We start from the raw sequence: 27,924 nt of genomic DNA, 5'->3' as shown, positions 1-27,924 counted from the left end.
AGCCAAGGTCCTCCTCCACCGCGCCGGATACTTCCGCGCCGGTATCTTCTCCTCCTACCGGGACCGCGCCGACACCGTCGCCAAGCCAAGGACCTTCCGCGGCCAAGCGAACGGCGCCGCCAGAGACCCCCAAAATCACCAAGTTCCTCAAGCCCGGGGCTTCTCGGGGCAAGGCCGTGGAGGGCGACGCCTCAGGCGGCTCGCGGTCCGTGGTGCTGCATGTCGGGCCTGCTGCTGCTGCTGTCCAAGACAAACCTTCCGGCCTCCTAGGCCGGATCATTGAGCTGAATCGCGCGGGTAAGGACCTGGGGCACCTTCTCCCCTACGCCCAGAAGTGGAATGAGGCGGATATCTCCGCATCTACCCGCGGCCTGGGGAAGGACCGCCTTCCGGCGCCAGACCCTGCTGGGCCTCGGTCCACTGAAGAACACTTCTCGCGGCTTAAACGGGCCGTGAAGGAGTTTGACAGTGCATGGTACGACGCCACCAGCAACGTGGTGGTAAGTTTTGCCAACCCTCTTGTAATTTTTTGTTGATGCCGGTTTCTTTTCTTTCCGGATCTTGTCTATCCTCCCAGTCCCCGAGTTTCGTGTTGAGAGTGTAGCTTTTAGCGCGAAACTTTAATTAGAAACGCGCGAAACCGGCATAGCCAGTCCCCGAGTTTCGGGTTGAGATCTTTGTTTCTTTCTTTCTCGTAACCATCTTCCTTTGATCAGAGTACCGCGGATGCCCGGAAGCAACTCTTTGAGGAGCTTCTGTGGGAGCATCGGGACCTTGCCGAGGCCCACAGCCACTGCCAAGGTTGGTTTTCTTTCTTTTCCTCCGGCATCTTTGCACCGGAATGTTTTCTTCTTCGACATTTAAGCATCTTCTTGTTTAACAGCTGTTCCGGAAGCCACCATCGAGGCCCTTAGGTCCCAGGTTGTCAAGCTTCAAGGTACCACCCTTTCTTTTCCGGTTAACCTGTTCTTTTTTCATTCCATCTATTGCCGCTCGCTAATACCTTTCTTTCCGGTGTTTAGGCGAGAAAGAGCAGCTCATCAAGGAGCACCACGAGGCACTGGACGCCCAGAAGACCGCCTTGAGGGAGCTGAAGGAACAGGCTATGCAGGCTGTGCTCCAGCACGAGCAAGCTCTGAAGGATGCCCGGGTTGCAGCTGAGGCCAGGCTGGCGGAGGTCGTGGAGGACTCCACGAACTCCAACACCGTACTGACGGCAGAGCTGGAGGAGGAAAAGAAGGCGCGGAAGGCAGCGGAGCGCCTCATTGACATCATGACCACTGATCACAAGGAATATGACCGGTTGGTTATGAAGATTGACGCGCTGGCTTTCCGTAAGCCCCTGCCTTGTCCTTTCTTTCGCTTATAAGCTTTCTCTTTTTGAAAATGTATCCTTGTTCCTTGTTCTTCTGACATACCTTTTTTCCGGTATCTTGTGTTTATGCTTTTTCCTTCCTCCTGTAGAGCATTTCCCGGACTCCCAGGTCCACGCTGTGAAGAAGGTGATGGAGGATCGGGTGGCGCGGGAATTTCCCAATATGGATGCGCACTGGGACGGGTACGACTATCTGGTCGCCCTCTCCGCGCGAGTCCAACATAGCGCTCCGTCGACCGGCTCCTTGGCGACCTACCGGACGCCGCCATCCAACTCTTCAAGGTGCTGTGGCCTGAGGAGGAGATGCCGGCAAACATCACGCTTACCTCCCACCGGCTCAGGGACGCCGGGCGCCGGATTCGCGAGTGGCAATGCTCCGCGGCTCGTGCCGGAGCTGACACGGCGCTGCGCTCCGCATGCTCCTGGTACCCGGATCTGAATCTGGATGCTCTTCAAGGCGTACGCCAAGATGCTCCCACTGACACGGATCCGGTGCTTACCGCGAAGCGGCAGGACCGGGCCTACCGGCTTGCTGAGTATGCCGAGGTCCGCACCTTCATCCCTCCCCCTCCTGGTGTCAAGGCCTCAGCGATGAGGAAGAAGAAGAGGGAGATGAAGATGAGGCTGCTGAGGACGTGCCGCCGGAAGCTCCCGAGGCCAGCACTGCTCCCCCTGAAGACACTGAGACCGGTGCTGCTCCACCTGATGCCCCCGTCGCCTGAACAACTTATCTGCTCCTGCTTGCTTTACAACAGACTTCGTTAAATTTGACCCCGGTATGCCGGGGTGTATGATGTAAAACTTTAAGTTCGCTTTTGGTTGCCACACAACATTTTATGCCGGTAAGTTATACCGGTAGTTAAGTATCTTTAAGTTTGCCTTAGCATATTTGCTTCTGGTTTTGCTTTTATCTTGCACCGCAAAGATTTCTAAATTGTTTCCGCATCCAATTCGATGCATACTTGGTTCTTTTGCCTTGGCTCTGCCTGCCTTCTCTGGGCGTTCTTTGGCGTATGAGCACAAGGTTCTTTCACCAAACAAGCATTTTCTTGAACTTAGAAATAACTTCGAAATTTTGCAAAAAACCGGTTTAACCGGGGTTAGTTAAATTTTCCGGATTGTTTTTTCCCGCTCTCCCTCTCCGCAGTTCATGTGCTTATTTCCTACCGGTTTATCTTGCTTGCCATGAAGCCGGGTTGCGGACAGCAGCAGAGTCGAAGACTCCGGTAGGATTTAGCACACTACTAAACCGGAAAGAAAAAACGTTCAATAAGCAACCGGTAAACTGAAAAAATAAACAAGTTACATGCAACCTTATTGGGGTGGCGAGGACGTTCATTGCCGCTTGGAGCGGTGTTTCCGGTGGCACGGACGATGCTCCCGCTGCGCCTGCGTCGCGCTCCAGCGGTGGCTTGGCCGCACGGGTCGAAACCGCACGACCAGCACCTTCACCCACAGCTTCTTTTCCTACACCAACCACGCCGGTCATCATTACCTCGACGCTGCCGGCGGTGCGACCAGCACAGAGCCATCTTGGCGGGTCAGGTGCCACCAGCACCGGCGAGAGGCGCTGGCGCACAGGGACGGTGCCGAAGTAGACGCGGTGGCTGCCAAACTCGATGACGCGGCCGTTCTTGGGGAAGACGCCGCCGTTGGCGAAGCAGCCCGTGTTGTCGTTGATGAAGTCCATGGCGTAGACGCGCTGCACGAGCGCGGATACCGTACGCTCGCCGGCGACCTCGAGGATGCCCGCCCGAATGTGAACTCCTTCAAGCGCCACTTGTTGCCCAACGGTGGGCGCCAACTGTCGTCGTGGTGAACAGACAGATGCCATAGGATGGCTTAGATTGGGGCCGAATGGACGCTAGAGGATTCGGGGGAGGGTTTGTGATCAGGTGGGATGAACTTCCGGATGGTTTCCTCAAGAACTTGGCCAAGGCCAGAGGTTGAAGAAGAAAGACACAAGGAAGAACTCGCTCTAGATCACTATCTTCATTGATTCTCACAGGTTACAGGTTTGTGCTTTGTGCCTTGCTACTTTCGTGCGTCGTCCGTGAGGAGGGCCGCCCCCTCTCCTTATATAGGGGAGAGGGTGGCCTACAGTGCAAGAAACCCTAATGGCATCTTTGACTGGACAAACTACTTTACAAAGCTACTTTACAAAGCTACTTTAATCATAGATGACACCGGGGTCCTCTTTAGTCAGGGAGGCTGACGTCCTCCGGCTTCTTTCTCCGTCATCTTCTTCTTCATCGTCAGCCCTTCGTTTAAAGTTACTTTGCTTAGCTCATCTTTGTCTTCTAGCTCTGGAGAGAATCTTTGACCAGTCTTGCCGACATGCTCTTCTTTCCGGTGGCCCGGTACCTTTTCTATCCGGTTCCGGCATACCTCCCCTGAGGATACCGGCTTAGCCCTGCTCAGCCAAACGCCTATCTTACGCTCCGGTATGAACATTTAACCGGTATCTTTATGGCTCAAACCATCCGGTTTGGCATGCCTTTGGCATACCGGGGGTCATCCCCCCAACAATGAACACCATTGTGTAGGATTACACGAACCCTCAATGCCGGAGTTAACAAGCTCCACAATATTCAATGTTCATATTTAAATAACCTTAGAGTGCAAGATAGATCAACACAACCAAACCAAGTACTAACATAGCATGCACACTTCTACCATCACACTATGAAAGGAGGAATAGATCGCATCAATACCATCATAGTAATAGTTAACTTCATAATCTACAAGAGATCACAATCATAGCATAAACCAAGTACTACACGATGCACACACTGTCAACATTACACCGTGCAGGAGGAATAGACTACTTTAATAACATCACTAGAGTAGCACATAGATGAATTGTGATACAAAACTCATATGAATCTCAATCATGTAAGGCAGCTCATGAGATCATTGTATTGAAGTACATAGGAGAGAGATTAACCACATAGCTACAGGTACAGCCCCGAGCCTCGATGGAGAACTACTCCCTCCTCATGGGAGACAGCAGCGTTGATGGAGATGGCAGTGGTGTCGATGGAGGAGCCTTCCGGGGGCACTTCCCCGTCCCGGCGGCGTGCCGGAACAGAGACTCCTGTCCCCCAGATCTTGGCTTCGCGATGGCGGCGGCTCTGGAAGGTTTCTCGTACCGTGGCTTTTTCGTCTCGAAGTTTTAGGTCGAGGACCCTTAAATAGGCGAAGAGGCGGCATCAGAAGGTCAACGAGGCGACGACACCATAGGGGGGCACGGGCCACCCCTAGACCGCGCCGGCCTACCATCTGGTGGGCCTGTGGCCCCCCTCTGGCCTCTCTCGGGTGTTCTGGAAGCTTCGCGTGATCCTAAGATGCTGGGCGTTGATTTCGTCCGATTCCGAGAATATTTCCTTACTAGGATTTCTGAAACCAAAAACAGCAGAAAACAGGAACTGGCCCTTCGGCATCTCGTCAATAGGTTAGTTCCGGAAAATGCATAAATATGACATAAAGTATGCATAAAACATGTAGATATCATCAATAATGTGGCATGGAACATAAGAAATTATCGATACGTCGGAGACGTATCAGGTACATGTGAAAACAAGGATCATCCCATATGATATCAAGTTTATCTCCGGTTCAACTCCGAGGGAGTTCCCCCCTATACATGCAGAATCTGCCTAAGTGTAGGAACCCCCTGTCCGAGAAGCCGGACACACCTGGGGGGTAGCCTTGGATATAAAACCATCTCAAATCACTTTTGTGCATTCCATGTGGACACACACAAGTTTTGGGGCCATTCCCTAGATCCGATGCTCGATTTCCGACGAAACCCTAGTTTTGTTGACCGCGCGGTCTACCCCTTTGACTGCATCCCATCGGGGGTCCCCGGTGGGCATATGCCTCCATTTGAGCTTGGTTAGGTCATAGGTAATGTGGAAACAAGGATCATCCCATATGATCTCAAGTTTCTCTCCGGTTCACGTACGAGGGAGTTCCCCCCTATACATGCAGAATCTGCCTAAGTGTAGGAACCCCCTGTCCGAGAAGACGGACACACCTGGGGGGGTAGCCTTGGATATAAAACCATCTCAAATCACTTTTGTGCATTCCATGTGGACACACACAAGTTTTGGGGCCATTCCCTACATCTGATGCTCGATTTCCGATGAAACCCTAGTTCTGTTGACCGCGCGGTCTACCCCTTTGACTGCATCCCATCGGGGGTCCCCCGGTGGGCATATGCCTCCATTTGAGCTTGGTTAGGTCATAGGTACATGTGGAAACAAGGATCATCCCATATGATCTCAAGTTTATCTCCGGTTCAACTCCGAGGGAGTTCCCCCCTATACATGCAGAATCTGCCTAAGTGTAGGAATCCTGCCCTTTTTTCCCGCCCACCCTTTCCCGCTGCTTCTCTCCCGTCCTTTTTTCCCGCCCTTTTTTCCCGCCATGATTTCCCGCCAAGTTTTCCCGCCCACCCTTTCCCGCTCATTCTCTCCCGCCAAGTTTTCCCGCCCACCCTTTCCCGCCCATTTTCTCCCGCCAAGTTTTCCCGTCGTTTCAGCCCCTCGTCGGCCTATATATAGCCATGTCTTCTCCACTAACAGCACCAGCAACATTTCTCCCCTCATCACTTCTCTCATCCAACAGCACCACAAAATCCTCTAAGTTGAGCTGCCGCTGAGATGGCTCCTCGTCGCCGTAGCAACACGGGCTTCATCGGCGTTCACCGGTGGCCTGCGGGGCATTTCGCGGCTGAAATCACCGCCGGTGGAAAGCGTGTGTGGCTCGGCACCTTCTACACGAAGGAGGCTGCTGCCCGCGCATACGACGTTGCGGCTTGGAGGTTTGGCCGGCCGTGCCACGAAATGAACTTCCCGGAGGTCAGGTCTCTGACGGAAGCTCAGAGTCTCTCTACTGAGCCGCTACTTCGCTCACAGGGTGAAGCGCGGCGGTACAGGGCTGGCCAACGGCGGATTGATACCACCGAGGCGGACGAGCCGTTCATGGCACAGTGGCGCAGAGACCATCCCGGAGACGTCGAGGCAATGCGCGCATTCTGGAAGGACAAGCAGGCGTACAGGAGAGAGGGGAGGGCGGGAAAGCGGCAGAGGAAGGCCGAGGTTGAAGCAGAGTACGCCAAAGGAGAGGCGTCGACATGGGGGGAGAATGATGAACGGTGGTCGTGGAACCTCACAACCACCGCTTCAGAGGACACCCCCAGCGGGGATGAAGATTTCGACTTCTCTGATTAATATGTGTATGTGTCGAGTCCGTGTGTCTTTAAGTGTTTTGGTTCCTGTGTGGGTGTAGTTTCTTTAAGTGTTTTGGTTCCTGTGTGTGGGTGTAGTTCTTTAAGTGTTTCGGTTCGTGTGTGGGTCTAGTACTTTAAGCGCTTTGGTATGTGTGTGGGTCTAGTTATTTAAGTGTTTTGTATCGTGTGTGGGTCTTAAGTTCTTAAATGTATCACTTTTCTCTCCAGTTCACCTCCGAGGGAGTTCCCCCTATACATCCAGAATCTGCCTAAGTGTAGGAACCCCCTGTCCGAGAAGCCGGACACACCTTGGGGGGTATCCTTGGATATAAAACCATCTCAAATCACTTTTGTGCATGCCATGTGGGCACACACAAGTTTTCCAGCGATTCCGACGCTCCGGTGGTCTGTAACTTGGAAAACCCTGGGGCGGGGACCCCACAGATCTACCCCTAGGGTTAGGGTTAGGGTTATAGTTAGGGTTAGCAATGTATGTGGAAACCCTAGGGTTAGGGTTAGAGTTAGGGTTAGGGTTAGAGTTGGGGTTAGAGTTAGCGTTAGCAATGTATGTGGAAACCCTAGGGTTAGGGTTAGGGCTAGAGTTAGGGTTAGGGTTAGAGTTAGGGTTAAAGTTAGGGTTAGGGAAACCGTAGGGCGGGGACCCCGCGGATCTACCCATATGTACATCGATAGCAAATGTTGGGCCTAGTGGCTCCGGTTGACCCGTCTGCGAAGAGCGTCACCAGTGGGACCTACATATGCCATCTACGAATTCTTAAAAAATAGAACCATTTTTTACATAATTCATACTAGTAAATAAATAATAGAAACATAATATAAAGTAATATGAGAGAGAGAAAAAAGAAAAAAAGAAAAAATATCTGTATGCCGAGGGTGGCCGTCGGCATAGGGGGGCCATGCCCTATGCCGAGGGTAGCCCTCGGCGTCTTACCTGACGCCGTGAGCGCGCCGTCGCGTCGCCGCTGAGCAGCAGCTATGCTGGTACCTACGCCGAGGGCCAGGTAGACGCCGACGGCAGCCCTCGGCGTAGGAACCTGTACGCCGACGGTATCTAGACACCGACGGCCGGCTTCCGGCGCTGCCCCGGCGAGGCCGTACGCCGACGGCCCCGATAAAAAGCCCTCGGCGTAGGGTTTGGCCGTCGGCGTCTCCGGCCATTCCTGTAGTGAACGGCCTACATCATCAGCCGCTAACAGCACGATTACAGCTAGCCACTCTGCCAAGACACTTCCGCAGGCCTAGCTAGGTGCGACATTGCTTGGCGCCTCTAAGGATCCAACACGTTCACGGTGGTGGGTAGCCATATGAACGAGGGATTGGCGGGCAAGCTAGCGAGACCAGCGGTCCACGCCCGCCGCCCTGACGGTGCGGCGAAGAACGCGTGCGGCGTGCGGCGTGCGGCGTGCCTCGTGATCACTGATCACGCCCAATCAGTCCAATCGTTCATGTGATCCTTCAGCTCTCCTCACGTTTCTCCTCCAACCACACTCACGTATTTTAATCCACCTTGGGATCAAGTATCTGTCTAGCTGGCGCTTCGGTGGCCGGCACTGATCATGTAATTAGAGCATAACAAATATGATCACGAAATCGAGAAGACCAGCTGTGAAACATCACAAGTACGAACAAAACTTTGTCGTTTCGATCTGATGCATGCAAGGTAGACATTATTTTCTTTGGTCTTTGCCGCTGATAGGGAGAAGATGACGCTTCTTTGATTCTGGGAAGGGGCAGGAACCCATGATGATGGCTGACGATGAGTCGCACGTTGCCCGCAAGTTACAAAATAATTTGATACAAATCATACGCTTTGCCTTTGTTACAGACAATGACACAGAAAGTCATGTCCAACGCCGTAATTCCTAATGGAAGAACCATAGCCATTTCACGACTCATTGTAAATCAACTTTGATTCTCTATAAAGTATAAACCAATAATGTGAGATTATAAACACGTGTAAAGCTAAACCGCTTGAGGTTTAGGCAAAAAAGAGTACTCCTACAATTGTATCAGTGGTCATGAATGCTTTAAACAAAAATTGCAAATGTTGAATATATATGATATAGAAATTTATATCAATAAAATGGTTTGAGTTATTTAGTAGAACCGGGGGCACTTGGGCCTTTTTCCGATGCCGAAACGACCACTTCTCTATATAAAAAAGAAAAAATATATCTTAACTGTACAAGCCAACATTTTCTATATGAACATCGACGCTTCCCGAGACACGCTCACACGTAGCCAAGGCATCAAGGTCATTATCAGGAACATAAATCCGCAACCAGCAGTTGACTGAATGGCTTGTGTGGAAATTGTGCGTCTTCTCAGGTCCTACATTAGTAATCACTATCCCATTAAGTATTACGCGTAAAACAATAATCCATCAATTTATTACTCACGCTCCTAACCGTGCTAATCTATTCTATTATATACTAAAAGCAAAATAAGGGAGTTTTTCGAGGCGTTACGTTAATCCACATCATCTTAATTATGTAGACAGTTAGATATACAATCGGTGGCCATGATTAAACCAAAATCTACGTAACACATCGTGAACACGTACGTGTTTAAAGTTTGACGTGCCCACACTTGATATGTAAAAACTCCTCCACAAAAACAAAAACAAAAACAAAAAGACCCTATGCTAAGCCTCTCCTCACGCGTGCAGCCCCGCGCCATATTTTCCTTTGCGTCATCGGACCAGCCAATATCTTCAAAGTACATCATAATAAGTGTTTTAAATTAGATCTTGGTGGTAGATGCATGAGAATCAGCGCGGCACGCCGCCGCCAAATCCCATGGCAGATGCATGCACTGATGCGATCAGTTGGTTAGTTTTAATCTTTGGCTTATATATATAATGATCCATGCAACTATGCAGCCGTGCAACATAAATCGATCCATGAAATTTGACATGCCCCCACGAAACTCCCCGCCTCGGCTTTCGCTCCCCTCGTTCTCTCCTTCGATCGCTGTCTTTCCGGTTGGCGCGCAAACCTGTTATTTGCTGGTGGTAGACTTGTCTTATGTAATGTTGTTCTGAATAATCTTGCTACGTACTATATGTGCTCGTATTTGCTTCCCCGTGGGGTTATTGACAGGATTGACAAGAGGCGCCGTGCTTTCTTTTGGACTGGGAAGGACTCTTGCTCAGGTGCCCGCTGCCTGGTTGCATGGGACAAGGTAATGTTACCTACACAGGAGGGCGGCTTCGGCATTAAGGATCTCCACCGGCAAAACAGGTGCTTGCTTTTAAATTTTGTTCATAACCTCCACTTACCTAACCCCCTCCCTTGGAAAAGCTGGTTTTTTTCCTCCACAGGACGTGATTTGGGGGAAACATCCAAGTCCCCCTCCTTCCTTGAGAAGATCGTCGACCACTGCCTCCCCCTCTACCGTGCCATCACAAGGGTGGAGGTGGTGGACGGGCGCGCCACGTCCTTCTGGTTCGACAAATGGACGCCGGGGCCTGCCCTGGCCACTCGCTTCCCCGCCATCTTCTCCCACTGTACGCGCCTCCATGCCACAGTGGCGACTGTGGTCGAGGAGGGGGTCGACCTTCAGCCTCGCCTCTCCTCGGTTGCGGCATGCGAGCTCCTTGTAATGTCCCAGGTTTAGAGACGATCGAGGGGTAGATTTTAGAAAGGGATGTGCATTGCATAGTAAATTCTGGGGAAATTTCGCGCTTTTAAACAAAAACTGCATTGTAGGGGAACAAGTTTCTCTCTCGACACCTTACAGGGTTAGGGTTTCGAGGGTGTGACAAACTTGTATCTCAACCAACTAGATTAGGGTTTTAAGAAGAGAGGGGAGAGTTTGCATCACAAAGTTAAGTTACATGATTGAAGTCAACTCAAAGTTGAATTTGAATTTCAAATACAAACATAAAACAAATATCTCATTATTTAATTGAAAGGAAATTCACTAAGTTAATAATTAAAATACAAATAATAAATAATGCACTTAATAAATAAAGCTCATTAGAGAAACCTTGAGCTTTATTGATCATTACACAATTTACATTGTCTTCACAATATTCATAATTATGAATATATAATAATACAACACATTACAAGAATTGCTTTGATAAAAGATGAAAAGGAAAATTACAAGTAAATGAAATATATCCTAAACTACAATGTGATCTTTAACTTGGTGATCTTCATATCCATTGGATCATCATCTTGAAATCTGCACACAAACACAAAGAAAGGAAATCAAGTGTCATGCCAAGTGGCATAGCCACTTGGCAGATTAGCAAAGAAATGGAATTGGAGAGGATATGCACATGGATCTGCCGAGCTGATCCATCTCCAAGTCCTGGTACACCACACCAGGCTACACACACACACACAGTGCAGCTCACGGTACATGTGTGCATGCTCAACACCAAGGCATGGGGTGTGAATGCATCACAGCACACACACACACCAGCAGTGAGTCACAAGCTGAGCCAGACCAAGCTGTCGACCAGGGGAAGAAGAAGCCAGCCATATATAAACCTCTTCAACAGTGAACCCTAGCCATTCCATCGGCAGCATCTTCAAAGAGTAAGAACACCAAGAACAGGAAGAACAGCCAGAGCTGTTCAACCTGTCCAAGATCACCACTGAACCAAACCAAGATTCACAAGCTTGCAAGGAGGAGAAGGGCAGGCAAACCAAAACCACCAGAAGCAATCCTCTACACCAACAACTCATTCTAGGAGCTGGAGTGAGGTATACACATCATCATGAACAAACCAGAGGGTTTTGTTCATAGATTGCACAGGCATGAGCACAAGCACACAAAAGGGTGGGGTAACCCTGTTTTGATCATCACTTGGCCATAGACCAAGTGTAAACCTGGTATAAATGGCAAAGCCCAGGGATCAATCAAGCCCATGACCATGGCTATGCCAACCAGTATAGTGGTAGCATCTTCCAGATGGAAACAGGAAAGAAAACCATCCCAGTAACTTACCAAACATAACCAGTCTACACTAGCCCATTTGAAAACCATCAGAAATGCAGAGATATTGATCTACTGCAAGTATTTGTCAACACCAAAAGCTCTGGCAACCAAAATTGGTCAGGCCAGAGAGTAACTGTCCATACAACTCAAGCCAACAGGTGTGGGAGCTTCCTGAACAGCCAGAATTGACTGTTGAGGCAACCTCTACCACTTAAGCAATCAAACCATCAAACCAGCACATATATCATTACCCAGAAGGGTTCAAATGAAGCTAGGGTCCCCAATATATGATTGGCATCCCTCTAGCTTAACTAATTCATCCATATGATCATCACTGCAGAGCAGTTCACATCATTTATCTACTTAATGAATCAAAGCTACACAGATAAATGAAACAGAGAAGTAAGCTATGCACCAGGCCATGCAGATGATCCAATGGATCATTGCAGATAGTAGCAGGGGCTTGAGCAAACACCAAGGAATACAAACACAAGCCACTGTGTTACACTGTCATCAGGAGAGCATCAGCTAGACACAAGAATGAAACAGCAGCCATTCACCAAGCAACTGATGATCATAAGATCATCAGGACTTGATCAAGCATGCTAGAATCCATTCCAAGCAATTAACACATGAACAGATAATTAAATAACTGAACAATTGCATCACAGATAAGAGCATCAGGCTTTATAATTGTATCCAGAAGCACATCAAAGGCTTGATGAACCAAAGGATCACAATATACAAGAAAAGCACATGTCAATCCATCATCGAATCACACTTTGCTAAGCCAACAAGATGTACAGCTCAATAGAGCATAATCATGAATCTAAACTAAATGAACTAGCTCAAAGGCACTGGCACTTGCAAGTATGCAAGGATTAATCACCACAATCAAGTCAGAGACAGAATTAAGCACACACAGTATGCCCTAGTGACAGTAAAAAAGGAATAGGAGCATGCCAACAGGCCATGAGCATCACTGGATGCTCATGAGCAATCACAGGAGGGCCACAGCCAGAGATGGAAATGAACAGATAGAGCTAGGAAACACAGAAGCAAGCTTTCATAGGCACATAGCTTAGCAATCTTGCGCAATAGCACACGCATAGCGCAGCAGCATAGCATAGCAGGAGCAGGCAAACATGGCGCTGCAGAAGAACACAGCAGTGCTTGCGTAGGCAAGCACACCACAGCAGCGGGTCTAGAGGTGGAAGAAGGTCAGGCACAGGAGGGGAGCAGGAAAGGAGGCGCACTTACCGGAGTCGAGGAGAGCAGCACAGCCATGGCGGCCACGGCGGCACGCGTCGGGCGAACGACGGCGCCGTGCCAAGGCCAAGCCAGGCCATCGCGGCACCGTGGCAACACCCGCACCACGCGGCGAAGCTGTGGCGTTGTCCAAGCACCGGAGCGCCAGAACGGCGGGATCGAACGGATCCCGTAACCCTAGCACCAGAGGGGGTCGAGGCCGAGAGCAGCTGGTCGCCCGCGTCAGATCGACGCGGATAGGTTTGACCACCGTCGTGGGGCGCGTCGATTGCGCACCATGGCGGGGGCCAAGTCCGGCGGAGCTCGCCGGAATCAAGCGGCGACGGCGGAGGCGACGCGGGTCGCCAGAGCGGGTTAGGGTTAGGGTCCGGACACGCGAGCGAGTGAGAGAGAGAAGAGTGGGGCTGGTCGAGCCAGACCGGGCCGGTCGGTTCGACCTAACCCACTGGGTTGCACCGACAGGTGGGCCCAGGGGTGTTTTTGTCTTTTCACAAACAAATAAAAATGCTGAAACTTTGAATAATAATAGAAAATTGATCAAAGCTCGAACCCAATAATTAAAAATATGAAAATAGATCAGCATAAAATTCTCTATAATAATAAAATACAAAAGAGAGTTTTTGAAGACAATTAAAAATAAGTCTTCATGTGAGGATTTAAATAATCATTTAAATCACACATAAAATTTTCAATAATAAAATAAGTCCATTAATGAATTGGGACTTCAAAAACACCTTGACAACATTTCAAGGTTGTATTTTACTTTAATTCATGTATCCCCAAATTATTCTTAGTATTAACCTCTTACACGAATTAATAACGATGTCTAAGGAAGGGGAACAAACCCTAAAAATGGAATCATGCATAAATTGCTTCTTTAACCATTGCCCTTATCGGACAATGATGCTATTTTTCAGAACAAGAGGACAAGGGTCAGTCCATACCTTCCAACCGCAGAACTTTGCGGTTGTTCGTGCAAGTTCATCACTTGCTCATGTCATTTGAGTATTTTTATCAAATTACTTGCAAAGTATTATGGTTATCACTATTGCACAAAAATCAAAACCACTACTTTCATAACTATGAATATGACTATGTGGTGGGCAATGGAACCATGGATTGTGTTGATATGGTGGAGGTTCCATTGCATGGGCTTATATCCATCTAGGATTAAACAACAAATGTCGCCATGATTCTTGTGCCGTAATATCCGTGTTAACCATAAGATCCGGAGTGGGACGGAGTAGTCAAAAGTGTTTCCACCTCTCGTTCATCAACGGATGCGCTTTACCGTAGACACTTGTATCTGTCAGGGCAAGCGGTGGGCTGGGGAAGCCTAAAGTCCCCACGGCATAGTCCGTAGACACTTGTCGCTCGAAGTGCAAGCGGTGGGCTGGGGAAGCCTAAAGTCCCCACGGTATTGCGTTCTATGATGGGTTGCAGCTACGGCGAAGGAGTTTGGTTAACGAGTCCCAAACCGTTGTCGTGGTCGGGGTCCGTCCTTAAGTGGTATAAGAGGACCGACGAGGACCTGTGGTCGGGGTATGCAACAAAGGGTGGGTGTTCGAGGTAGCGGAGGAACATGATTGGCTAGACCTTATACCGGGCCTCACACCTAAGGAAGTGTGGACGGGAAAGCTGCCCGGTTGGCACCAAGGTTAAGATCTCTTATGGGTAAAGCAACACACCTCTGCAGAGCGTAAGAACTGTGACCTGTCACTCCCTGTTCCGGATTGAGGAGCTGCGAACGCGGCCGAAAGGAGCTCCATGAAGTTCTAGTAAACCGGTGAAGGCTGACGGACATAGCTCTTTGAAATAAAAACAATCTCTTGAAGAAATGTTTATCAAAACTTGCATTGGTATTAGACTTTCTGGTCTAGTATCGTAGCTAGTGCATAAAACACCTCTTATCTAAAATGAACTTGTTGAGTACGCTCGTACTCATACCACTCTTAAACCCCATGCTTAGATTGTCTGAACCGTCTGGAGGAGGAGGACTACGACAGCAATGATGGAGCCGAGATCATCGGCTACGAGGAACCAGACCTCTCAGGAGGTGTTGAAGGCGTAGACTACATCATAGTCTACGGATCCGGGGAGGCTTCCGGAGGAGAACAAGCCTAAGGATATCAGGAGGAGTAGTAGTAGCCGAGCAGCGCGAACTCTTACTATTTAGCTGCTCGTTTAAATAAATGTTTAGTTTAATGAGACAATGGTATTGTAAGTTAAGTTGGGTTCGCCTCGAACCCAGGAGTTATCCTCTCCGAACCCAAGAGGAGCTCCGAGACGACTTGTGTATGATGATTGTAATAATATGTGAATGAGTTATGGACCCTGCTATGTTCTGTTGTACTACTCTGAGGGATGTAATATTTGCGGAATGGTACTTCGCGAATGTTATATCAACGACTGGCATACTACAACATGCAGTGGTATGCAGGGTCACCACAGTTGGTATCAGAGCAAAAGCTTTGACCTTAGGTTGGAACCTAGTAAATGGGACTAAACGTTAGGAGTCAAATAGGATCAGTAAAGAATTCTCTAAAAATATGGTGTATATTCAATTGAGAATACAACAATCATATCTTTTAGTGCGATAATTCTTTATTATCTCTATTATGATGCATTATTACTAATCTTATAATCTTTCTATTTCTACAGCCAACATGGCAAGTGCACGACCGGGAAGAAACGTGAAAGTTATGGATTCCACACTGAACGAATACCAAGGAGGACTTGCTGATATCCTACGAGCCATGTTGCTGGAATTTGGGTGTGATCCCCAGATTCCAGTAAAGAAGTATATGTTCTATGATGGACCGGTGTTGGCCAAGTGCAGAGTAGGACTGCGACTTCCCGAATCATTGGGAATGAGCGTAGTCATGCCAGCTGGAGAAGCTAGGACAACCAACACAGCCTATCATATAGCTGTTATGAGAGCCATAACCGACATACGGGAACATAAGACAAAAGAGCTTATGGATTCCGAGTTCTCCCATATTCCCCATAATCAGGAGGAAGAAGATCCCATGCTCAACCACTACAAATACGCCAAACGCAAACCCATAGCAGCGGCAAAATATATGGATAATAGCCGTAACTTCATATCACTACTCTTTCAGCTGAACCATCATCTGATAGGAGCTATTGATACGATGTTAGAGGAATTTACCGAACCCAAGGAGGAGAGTAGGGGGAAAGAACCTATGGAGAATGTAGTGCACACACCAGTTTATTCTGCTGGTGACTACATCAGCTTTGATCCACTTACACGTGAAACTACACCTGCTACACCTGGGAACTACTTGAATAGTTCCTATGGGGGATACGAAGGCGGAGCGGAATCCGGAAACAACCAGCGTTCCGAGACTCCGATCGAGAATTCTAGGGGTTGGCGTTGGGGTAGTGATACTGGAACCCATAGTACTACTGAGTATTATGATGGAGAGATGAACGATGATGCAACAACCCAGAACCAGAGCTATCCTAGTAATGAAGGAGTGGATGGAGGATATCCGACACAGGTTGAGTCGGGTATGGGTTTTGGTAACCCTTATGGTGGGGCTACAGGAGAGTACACCCGATGGGTGGATTATGATGCACTCAACGATCAGTTTGTGAACACTGATTTCTCCTTAGGGTCATCATCGGATTCGGATTACAAGCCAACGGGGAGACCTTATGTTCCAGGGTCTATCAGGAGGACGACACGTTCGACCGGATGGAAGCCTGGAATGTATCGGGAGTGAAGATCGACTAGAGTCCACCAAGGGAGGCGAGGCTATAATACACAAGTACCACGTGTATTATAGTTTGTAATATTTGCATAAATTTGTACATATACTTTAATAAGTGAGTTTGCATACTCACATCGACTTGAGTATTGTAATAAGACCACTTAAGTATGTATATATACATGGTATATGTTTTGTATGATTTGGATTTGCTTCTTGATTTCCATTGCGTGACTAGTTCTGTGCACAAAGTTGAGCTCAGAAAACTTGCGCATGGAGTAATTATGAGTATCATCTTGTGTTGCAGAACTAGGGGGATTATGTCGGGAACGTTAGGAAACGAGACTGAAGCGCAGCGCATGGAGCGCGAAGCAAAAGAGAAGGAAGAGGCTGACGAAGCAGCCAGGAATCAATTTCCACCACCACCACCACCCATGACACAGCAAAACTTTATCCAGTACATGCAACTTGCGGAAGAGAGGCAGCGTGTAACACTGGAGCTGCAGAACAAATTCCTTCAGGATCTGATGCAGCAGAATAGGGTGGAGAGACCTGAGAACCAGGGAGTCACATTAGCAGACTTCCAAAACACCAAGCCGATATCTTTCGCATACGCGCCCGAGCCGATGGACGCGGAAGATTGGTTGATGGATACTGAGCGCAAGCTCAACACTGTTGGATGCAATGACCAAGAGAAGGTTCGATATGCTACCCATCTGCTATGTGGACCTGCCGCATCATGGTGGGACAACATTGTAGCCGTGTATCCGGCAGGAAAGGTATTCACCTGGGAGGAGTTTGCAAGGAAGTTCAGGGAATCCAATGTCCCTGAAAGTATTGTGGAACTGAAGCGTCGAGAGTTCGAGAGTCTCGAGCAGAAGGATAAGGCAATCCTGACCTATGTCAGGGAGTTTTCCAAGCTATCCCGGTATGCGGTTGAGGAAGTCAATACCGAGGACAAGAAGAAGAAGAGATTTCTGAGGGGGTTAAGTCCCCAGTTTAAGGTGCAGCTACGGATGATGAGAGCAACGGAATTCCAAGAGTTGGTGGATGCAGCCATCACTCTTGAAGATGACTTTAAACAACTACAAGAAGAGAAGAGGAAGAAGGCCAAGTATGAGCCTAAGAGGTTTGTTAGTAACAAGCCCAATACCAGCTTGAGTTTCAAGCCACGGTATAATAACAACAACAACAACAACAACAACAACAACAGCAATCAGAGGAGGAACCAAGGATATCAGTCTGCAAATCAGATTATATGCCATTCCTGTGGTTTAAAAGGACATGTCATGAAGGACTGTAAGAAACCCAAGATCATATGCTTTGGGTGTCGTCAGGAGGGGCACATCTTTGAAGGACTGCCCCAAGAAGAATAGTGGAGGAGGAGGAAATCGAGGAAACACCGGAGGGAATTGGAAGGATAAGAAGCCCTTCGGCAAGCTGAATTGTACCAGTCTGGAGGAGGTGGTCAACTCTGACCAGGCGGTGATAGGTACGCTTCAGATACTCACTCATCATGGCAAAGTACTTTTTGATACTGGTGCAACTACATCATTCATTTCTCAACAATTCATCATCAAACATGGGATTAGTTGCACTAAGTTAGATACACCCATAACCATACTTTCTGCGGGGGGAACGATATTAGTAACCCATGCCAAACAAAAACAAGTCATTATGATCAATAAGTGCGCGTTTGACGCGGACCTGTTCATTTTACCGATGAAGGACATTGATGTCATTCTTGGTATGAACTGGTTAGAAGCTAATGGAGCATTGATCGACTGTGTAAACAAGACGGTGTCACTAAAAAGTCCCGATGGAAGTAGAATGATCTACCAAGGCGACAAACATACACAGATTGAAGTGGAGCTACAGCTGAATAGCATGAAGGAGGTTAAGTTAGAAGATATACCTGTAGTAAATGAATTCCAGGATGTGTTTCCTGCGGAATTACCTGGTATGCCACCAGATAGGGAGATAGAATTCACTATCGACCTAATCCCAGAAACGACTCCGATTGCCAAAGCACCATATAAGATGGGGCCTAAGGAATTGAAAGAACTCAAGGAACAACTGGATGACTTGGAACAGAAGGGATTCATTCAGGAGAGTGTTTCACCATGGGGATCACCTGTGATCTTCGTGGATAAAAGAGATGGAGGAAGAAGGATGTGCGGAGACTACGAAATCTGAACAACGTCACAATCAAGAACAAGTATCCACTTCCAAGAATACAAGATCTATTTGATCAGGTTAGAGGAGCGGGAGTCTTTTCCAAGATTGATCTAAGATCCGGTTATCACCAGATAAAGATCAAGAAGGAGGACGTTCCGAAAACTGCCTTTGTCTCAAGGTATGGACACCATGAATACCTTGTAGTACCTTTTGGATTGACCAATGCCCCAGCAATATTCATGAATCTCATGAATAAGATTTTCATGCCATATCTAGACAAGTTTGTCATCGTATTCATCGATGATATCTTGATATATTCCAAGAACAAGGCAGAACATGCCGATCATTTGAGATTAGTGTTGCAAACACTAAGGGAACACCAACTTTATGCAAAATTCAGTAAGTGTGAATTTTGGCTAGATCAAGTGGAATTTCTTGGTCATGTCATTAGTAAAGATGGAATCGCTGTCAACCCGAGCAAGGTAGCAGCAGTGTTAGAATGGGAAGCACCCAAGACTGTCAAGGAAATCCGAGGATTCCTTGGAATGGCAGGATACTATCGGAGATTCATTGAAGGATTCTCTAAGATAGCAGGACCAATGACAAAGTTGCTAAGAAAGAACACACCATTCGTGTGGTCAGAGGAGTGTGAGAAGAGTTTTCAAACTCGAAGGAGAAACTCACCACGGCACCGGTGTTAGCGATTCAGGAAGTCGGCAAGGATTACACCGTGTACTGTGACGCATCCAAACATGGATTGGGTTGTGTACTCATGCAAGATCGGAAAGTGATATCCTATGGATCGAGGCAACTTAGACCTCATGAAGTAAACTATCCAACACATGACTTGGAGTTAGCAGCGGTCGTATTTGCACTTAAAACATGGAGACATTTTCTCTATGGAGCTAAGTGTGAGCTCTATACAGACCACAAAAGCCTCAAATATTTCTTCACTCAGAAGGAACTCAACATGAGTGCGTAAAAGATGGCTAGAATTGATCAAGGATTATGATCGACAATCAACTACACACCAGGGAAGGCTAATGTAGTAGCAGATGCCCCGAGTAGGAAGAGTACTTGGGGGAGTGGAACAAGAAATATCACGGGAATTGAGGAAGGAAATAAGCCAAGCCCAAATACAACTTTGGGAGAAGGAAGCCCATGAAGGATTATCGGCGTTACAAGTAGCCGATGAGTTGAATGTCAACCTGAAGAATGAGATAATGATGGGTCAGTTGGACGATCCATTCATTGTAGAAGAGATGAGGAGAATAGATGAGGGAAGACCATCAGAATTTCACCGTGGAGAATCTGGATCTTTGTGGTTCCAGAAGAGGATTTGCGTTCCGGATATTGCTGAAATCAAGGAAGTAATACTCCGGGAAGCTCATCAAACACCATATTCAATACATCCGGGAAGTACAAAGATGTACATGGATCTAAAGGAATTATTCTGGTGGAATAACATGAAGCGGGAGATAGCACAATATGTGGCGTAATGCCATACACCGCCAGTGAAGGCTGAACATCAGAGTCCCGCAGGGAAGTTACAACCTCTACCGATTCCAGAATGGAAATGGGAGGAGATAGGGATGGATTTCATCACCGGACTACCCATGACCAATAAAAAGAAGGACATGATATGGGTAATCGTGGACCGGTTGACGAAAAGTGCACATTTCTTAGCGGTAAACCAGCAGGATAAAGGAGAGAAACTTATCGATCTTTACATCAAAGAGATCGTAAGTAAGCATGGAGTGCCAAAGAAGATCGTATCGGATCGAGGATCCGTGTTCACATCAGCATTCTGGAAGCAACTTCACGAAGCTTTAGGATCCAAGTTGGATTATAGTACCGCGTATCATCCACAAACAGGTGGACAAACTGAGAGAACCAATCAGATCTTAGAAGATATGCTTAGGGCTTGTGCCCTAGACTTCGGAGGATCATGGGAGGAGCATCTACCTTTAGCAGAGTTTTCATACAACAATAGTTACCAAAGCAGCATCAAGATGGCACCATTTGAAGCTCTGTATGGAAGAAAGTGTAGATCACCAATTTGTTGGTATGAAGCCGGAGCAAGCAAAGAGTTCAACCCTGATTATGTCAAGGAAAAACAACAAATCATTGACATTATCAGAGACAGGCTCAAGATAGCCCAGAGTCGGCAAAAGAGTTACGCCGATCAGAAGAGAAGGACGTGGGAGCCGCAAGTTGGAGACATGGTTTATCTTAAGGTAAGCCCGATGAAAGGACTCCAGAGGTTTGGAGTAAAAGGGAAACTCAGTCCTAGATATATAGGACCTTTCAAGATACTGAGTCAGAATCGAGGTTTAGCCTTTGAATTGGATTTACCCGGAAGGCTAGATCAAGTTCACAATGTATTCCATGTGTCACAACTTCGGAAATGTTTGAAGACCCCAGATGAACCAATATCACATGAGGAGCTTGAGTTACAACCAGACCTGACATACATCGAGAAGCCAGCCAAGATTCTCGAGGAGAGTTGGAAACAACTCAGAAACAAGGCGATCAAGTATTGCAAGATACAATGGAAGCACCACCCCGAGAGGGAAGCCACCTGGGAAAAAGAGGAAGACCTGAGGAAAACATACCCCGAACTGTTCAGGTATTACAACCACAACTTCGGGACGAAGTTTTCTTTAAGGGGGAAAGGCTGTAATGTCCCAGGTTTAGAGACGATCGAGGGGTAGATTTTAGAAAGGGATGTGCATTGCATAGTAAATTCTGGGGAAATTTCGCGCTTTTAAACAAAAACTGCATTGTAGGGGAACAAGTTTCTCTCTCGACACCTTACAGGGTTAGGGTTTCGAGGGTGTGACAAACTTGTATCTCAACCAACTAGATTAGGGTTTTGAGAAGAGAGGGGAGAGTTTGCATCACAAAGTTAAGTTACATGATTGAAGTCAACTCAAAGTTGAATTTGAATTTCAAATACAAACATAAAACAAATATCTCATTATTTAATTGAAAGGAAATTCACTAAGTTAATAATTAAAATACAAATAATAAATAATGCACTTAATAAATAAAGCTCATTAGAGAAACCTTGAGCTTTATTGATCATTACACAATTTACATTGTCTTCACAATATTCATAATTATGAATATATAATAATACAACACATTACAAGAATTGCTTTGATAAAAGATGAAAAGGAAAATTACAAGTAAATGAAATATATCCTAAACTACAATGTGATCTTTAACTTGGTGATCTTCATATCCATTGGATCATCATCTTGAAATCTGCACACAAACACAAAGAAAGGAAATCAAGTGTCATGCCAAGTGGCATAGCCACTTGGCAGATTAGCAAAGAAATGGAATTGGAGAGGATATGCACATGGATCTGCCGAGCTGATCCATCTCCAAGTCCTGGTACACCACACCAGGCTACACACACACACAGGCAGCTCACGGTACATGTGTGCATGCTCAACACCAAGGCATGGGGTGTGCATGCATCACAGCACACACACACACCAGCAGTGAGTCACAAGCTGAGCCAGACCAAGCTGTCGACCAGGGGAAGAAGAAGCCAGCCATATATAAACCTCTTCAACAGTGAACCCTAGCCATTCCATCGGCAGCATCTTCAAAGAGTAAGAACACCAAGAACAGGAAGAACAGCCAGAGCTGTTCAACCTGTCCAAGATCACCACTGAACCAAACCAAGATTCACAAGCTTGCAAGGAGGAGAAGGGCAGGCAAACCAAAACCACCAAAGCAATCCTCTACACCAACAACTCATTCTAGGAGCTGGAGTGAGGTATACACATCATCATGAACAAACCAGAGGGTTTTGTTCATAGATTGCACAGGCATGAGCACAAGCACACAAAAGGGTGGGGTAACCCTGTTTTGATCATCACTTGGCCATAGACCAAGTGTAAACCTGGTATAAATGGCAAAGCCCAGGGATCAATCAAGCCCATGACCATGGCTATGCCAACCAGTATAGTGGTAGCATCTTCCAGATGGAAACAGGAAAGAAAACCATCCCAGTAACTTACCAAACATAACCAGTCTACACTAGCCCATTTGAAAACCATCAGAAATGCAGAGATATTGATCTACTGCAAGTATTTGTCAACACCAAAAGCTCTGGCAACCAAAATTGGTCAGGCCAGAGAGTAACTGTCCATACAACTCAAGCCAACAGGTGTGGGAGCTTCCTGAACAGCCAGAATTGACTGTTGAGGCAACCTCTACCACTTAAGCAATCAAACCATCAAACCAGCACATATATCATTACCCAGAAGGGTTCAAATGAAGCTAGGGTCCCCAATATATGATTGGCATCCCTCTAGCTTAACTAATTCATCCATATGATCATCACTGCAGAGCAGTTCACATCATTTATCTACTTAATGAATCAAAGCTACACAGATAAATGAAACAGAGAAGTAAGCTATGCACCAGGCCATGCAGATGATCCAATGGATCATTGCAGATAGTAGCAGGGGCTTGAGCAAACACCAAGGAATACAAACACAAGCCACTGTGTTACACTGTCATCAGGAGAGCATCAGCTAGACACAAGAATGAAACAGCAGCCATTCACCAAGCAACTGATGATCATAAGATCATCAGGACTTGATCAAGCATGCTAGAATCCATTCCAAGCAATTAACACATGAACAGATAATTAAATAACTGAACAATTGCATCACAGATAAGAGCATCAGGCTTTATAATTGTATCCAGAAGCACATCAAAGGCTTGATGAACCAAAGGATCACAATATACAAGAAAAGCACATGTCAATCCATCACTGAATCACACTGCTAAGCCAACAGTACAGCTCAATAGAGCATAATCATGAATCTAAACTAAATGAACTAGCTCAAAGGCACTGGCACTTGCAAGTATGCAAGGATTAATCACCACAATCAAGTCAGAGACAGAATTAAGCACACACAGTATGCCCTAGTGACAGTAAAAAAGGAATAGGAGCATGCCAACAGGCCATGAGCATCACTGGATGCTCATGAGCAATCACAGGAGGGCCACAGCCAGAGATGGAAATGAACAGATAGAGCTAGGAAACACAGAAGCAAGCTTTCATAGGCACATAGCTTAGCAATCTTGCGCAGTAGCACACGCATAGCGCAGCAGCATAGCATAGCAGGAGCAGGCAAACATGGCGCTGCAGAAGAACACAGCAGTGCTTGCGTAGGCAAGCACACCACAGCAGCGGGTCTAGAGGTGGAAGAAGGTCAGGCACAGGAGGGGAGCAGGAAAGGAGGCGCACTTACCGGAGTCGAGGAGAGCAGCACAGCCATGGCGGCCACGGCGGCACGCGTCGGGCGAACGACGGCGCCAGGCCAAGGCCAAGCCAGGCCATCGCGGCACCGTGGCAACACCCGCACCACAGCGGCGAAGCCAGGGCGTTGTCCAAGCACCAGGAGCGCCAGGAACGGCGGGATCGAACGGATCCCGTAACCCTAGCACCAGAGGGGGTCGAGGCCGAGAGCAGCTGGTCGCCCGCGTCAGATCGACGCGGATAGGTTTGACCACCGTCGTGGGGCGCGTCGATTGCGCACCATGGCGGGGGCCAAGTCCGGCGGAGCTCGCCGGAATCAAGCGGCGACGGCGGAGGCGACGCGGGTCGCCAGAGCGGGTTAGGGTTAGGGTTCGGACACGCGAGCGAGTGAGAGAGAGAAGAGTGGGGCTGGTCGAGCCAGACCGGGCCGGTCGGTTCGACCTAACCCACTGGGTTGCACCGACAGGTGGGCCCAGGGGTGTTTTTGTCTTTTCACAAACAAATAAAAATGCTGAAACTTTGAATAATAATAGAAAATTGATAAAAGCTCTAAAAAAATAATTAAAAATATGAAAATAGATCAGCATAAAATTCTCTATAATAATAAAATACAAAAGAGAGTTTTTGAAGACAATTAAAAATAAGTCTTCATGTGAGGATTTAAATAATCATTTAAATCACACATAAAATTTTCAATAATAAAATAAGTCCATTAATGAATTGGGACTTCAAAAACACCTTGACAACATTTCAAGGTTGTATTTTACTTTAATTCATGTATCCCCAAATTATTCTTAGTATTAACCTCTTACACGAATTAATAACGATGTCGGAAGGGGGGAACAAACCCTAAAAATGGAATCATGCATAAATTGCTTCTTTAACCATTGCCCTTATCGGACAATGATGCTATTTTTCAGAACAAGAGGACAAGGGTCAGTCCATACCTTCCAACTGCAGAACTTTGCAGTGTTCAGGCAAGTTCATCACTTGCTCATGTCATTTGAGTATTTTTATCAAATTACTTGCAAAGTATTATGGTTATCACTATTGCACAAAAATCAAAACCACTACTTTCATAACTATGAATATGACTATGTGGTGGGCAATGGAACCATGGATTGTGTTGATATGGTGGAGGTTCCATTGCATGGGCTTATATCCATCTAGGATTAAACAATAAATGTCGCCAGTGATTCTTGTGCCGTAATATCCGTGTTAACCATAAGATCCGGAGTGGGACGGAGTAGTCAAAAGTGTTTCCACCTCTCGTTCATCAACGGATGCGCTTTACCGTAGACACTTGTATCTGTCAGGGCAAGCGGTGGGCTGGGGAAGCCTAAAGTCCCCACGGCATAGTCCGTAGACACTTGTCGCTCGAAGTGCAAGCGGTGGGCTGGGGAAGCCTAAAGTCCCCACGGTACTGCGGTCTATGATGGGTTGCAGCTACCGGCGAAGGAGTTTGGTTAACGAGTCCCAAACTGTTGTCGTGGTCGGGGTCCATCCTTAAGTGGTATAAGAGGACCGACGAGGACCCAGGGTCGGGGTATGCAACAAAGGGTGGGTGTTCGAGGTAGCGGAGGAACATGATTGGCTAGACCTTATACCGGGCCTCACACCTAAGGAAGTGTGGACGGGAAAGCTGCCCGGTTGGCACCAAGGTTAAGATCTCTTATGGGTAAAGCAACACACCTCTCGCAGAGCGTAAGAATCGTGGACTGTCACTCCCTGTTCCGGGATTGAGGAACTGCGAACGCGGCCGGAAAGGAGCTCCATGAAGTTCTAGTAAACCGGTGAAGGCTGACGGACATAGCTCTTTGAAATAAAAACAATCTCTTGAAGAAATGTTTATCAAAACTTGCATTGGTATTAGACTTTCTGGTCTAGTATCGTAGCTAGTGCATAAAACACCTCTTATCTAAAATGAACTTGTTGAGTACGCTCGTACTCATACCACTCTTAAACCCCATGCTTAGATTGTCTGAACCGTCTGGAGGAGGAGGACTACGACAGCAATGATGGAGCCGAGATCATCGGCTACGAGGAACCAGACCTCTCAGGAGGTGTTGAAGGCGTAGACTACATCATAGTCTACGGATCCGGGGAGGCTTCCGAAGGAGAACAAGCCTAAGGATATCAGGAGGAGTAGTAGTAGCCGAGCAGCGCGAACTCTTACTATTTAGCTGCTCGTTTAAATAAATGTTTAGTTTAATGAGACAATGGTATTGTAAGTTAAGTTGGGTTCGCCTCGAACCCAGGAGTTATCCTCTCCGAACCCAAGAGGAGCTCCGAGACGACTTGTGTATGATGATTGTAATAATATGTGAATGAGTTATGGACCCTGCTATGTTCTGTTGTACTACTCTGAGGGATGTAATATTTGCGGAATGGTACTTCGCGAATGTTATATCAACGACTGGCATACTACAACATGCAGTGGTATGCAGGGTCACCACACTCCTTGAGGTGCAGCGGCTGGTGGCCGGCATCTCCCTGGCTTCGGGCTCAGATAGGCGCTTCATCGACGACACGCGGCGCGCCGGTTTCTGCTCTCGGGAAGCATATCGCATGCTCTCGCCTCCACACCCCCCTGACGCCTCTGCATGTGTGGTCTGGGCTCTTCGGCTCCCCGCCAAGCTGAAGATCTTCGCGTATCTCGCCGACATCGACCGCTTGAGTACGCGGGCTAACCTCTTTCGCAAGAGTTGCGCCCCCTCGGACACTTGTGCTGCTTGTGACGCGGTGGAGACCTCCCGCCACCTCTTCTTCGAGTGCGCCTTGGCCAGTGACGTCTGGACACGCCTCGGCGTCCCGGTCCCCTCTGAGCAGTTCTCCATCTGGGAGTTTCCCTCCCCCCTTGGTGTTGCCCCGACCACTTGGCACTTCGGCGTTGCGGCTATCATGTGGTCCATCTGGAAGGCCCGCAATGACCTCGTGTTCAATGGCACCACCACCTCTCCCGTCTTCGCCATCAGACGTGCCTGTGAAGACATCGCGCTTTGGAGATGGCGCATCCCGCTCCCTAGGCGGGCCGACGTGGATTATCTTCGTTCTTATATCCTTATGAGATGTGATTGACATGTATCTCTCCCCTCCCCCTGTTGTACCCCCTCTCATGTATCATCAGACCGGCTGCTTGGCCTCTTCGAGAAATGGAATCATAAGCGGTGGGGTGTTTTACCCCCCGTCCCCCTCGAAAAAAAAAATTTGACATGCCTCATGCATTCAACCCGGTGGAACATCTCAAAGCTAGGTATGTACGTATGAGCTTTTTTAACGGTTCCATCTATTTCTGTAGAATACAACACAGATCAGCCTACCGCTATTGTATTTGAGATTGTATTCACGTATAATGCAGCCGCCGATGTATTCCGATCGCCCAACCTATACTAAAAACAATATAAGGATGTCCAATAGAGCCCCCACACTTGTGCCACATCATCTAAATTATATTTGCAGTTAGATATAAACTAAGTGGCTTTGATTTAAGGAAAGTTTATTAATTTGTAACTTCTGTAGTTTCGTTCGATACGTTTAATATAAAGAGAAGACCCACGTACATAGCTTTTTCCCGGTCCGTAGTTGTCTTTTAAAATAGGTAGACTCTACTTTTTGCTGAAGCATATCTGTTCGGATCGGATACACCAATTAGGAAAAAGATGTATACTCGAGTCTGTTTAGAAAACGAAAAGAATCAGAGAATAAGGGATGAGTGGGATACATGTACAGATTATCTGAGAATCGTATCATGCAAACAAATTTATACACTTACAAGCTTAGCTAGCTAGAAGTTGAAAGCACGAGTTAGTAGAATCTTTTTGCTATAGCTTAAACATATAATATAGTCAAGTATAAATGTACGTGAGTG

This window comes from Lolium perenne, chromosome 7 (assembly GCF_019359855.2).
Source record: "Lolium perenne isolate Kyuss_39 chromosome 7, Kyuss_2.0, whole genome shotgun sequence".
Lineage (NCBI taxonomy): Eukaryota > Viridiplantae > Streptophyta > Magnoliopsida > Poales > Poaceae > Lolium > Lolium perenne.
This window is presented reverse-complemented; position numbering follows the sequence as displayed.